Here is a 1,290-nt window from a genome sequence, read left to right on the forward strand (position 1 = left end):
TAATGAAATCCTGAATCTCTAGATTTTAATATATAAATGAATTTTAATACCCCATAAAAAGTACTTTGATTGGAGTTTTCTAGCTGCACTGTGGGCTAATGCATCAGACTGCAAAGTTGATAGAACTTCAAGGTTGGTGGTTCAAGCTCACCAGCTGCTCCTTGGAAACCCTATACAGGATCACTATGGGTAGGACTTGACTCAACGGCACTTAACAACAACAACAACAATAAGAAAACTTGGTAATTACATTAGATTCTCTCTTAAAAGTTGCATTATTCTTTATATAGTCTAGTCTTTGGGATTATTTTCAGCAAGCAAGGTTGTATCATCTGCATATTGCAGGTTGTTATAGCGTCTTCCTCCAATCCTGATGCCAAGTTTCCGTTCATGTAACCCATCTTCTTGAATGAAAGTTTACAGAACAGATAATCAGTTTTACATTCAACAAATCATATACTTTGCTTCATTCCAGTGACTGCAATCCCAACCACGTACCAATGATTAATAGTATTTTCCTCTATTCATTTGAACTCTTACAATCCTCCCTGTGTCTCCCACTACCTTCGTCTTTCCTTTGCTAACCTTCCTCTTGTTGTATATTGCATGCCCTATTACCCATGTTAGCATGTGTCCACCTTCTAGTCCATGAAATATTTTCCCTACTGCTTCCTTGCATAACCATCATAGATTGTTTCTTTTACAAAAGAAAACTTTTTCTTAACTTTTTACAACATTGGTATCATATAATATATGTCCTTTTGTGATTGACTAATTTCCCTCAGCATAATGTCCTCTAGATTAATCCATGTTGTGAGTTGTTTCATAGATTAATCATTATTCTTCAACATTGCATAGTATTCCACTGTGTGTATGTACCCAAGATTATTTAGCCTTTCTTCTGTTGATGGGCATTTAAGCTGTCTCCATCTTTTTGATGTCTGTTATAGACAGTATAAGGAGCTCTGGTAGCACAGTGGTTACAAATCGGCTGCGAACCTTAATGTCAGCAGTTCGAAACTACCAGCTGTTCTATGGGAGAAAGATGAGGCTTTCTACTCCTGTAAAGATTTATAGCCTTGGAAGCCCTATGCAGGATCACTGTAAGTCGGAACCAACTCCATGGCACATCATGACCACGATGACGATAGACAGTATGGAGTCCTGGTGTAGTGCTGCAGGTTAATGTGCTGGACTAAAACGTTGGTTTGAACCATAAGGTTGGTGGTTCAAGCTCACCAGCCACTCCTCAGAAACCCTAAACAAAGATATTATGAGTTGGAATTGACT

This window comes from Chrysochloris asiatica, unplaced genomic scaffold (assembly GCF_000296735.1).
Source record: "Chrysochloris asiatica unplaced genomic scaffold, ChrAsi1.0 scaffold00001, whole genome shotgun sequence".
In the NCBI taxonomy this organism is placed as follows: domain Eukaryota; kingdom Metazoa; phylum Chordata; class Mammalia; order Afrosoricida; family Chrysochloridae; genus Chrysochloris; species Chrysochloris asiatica.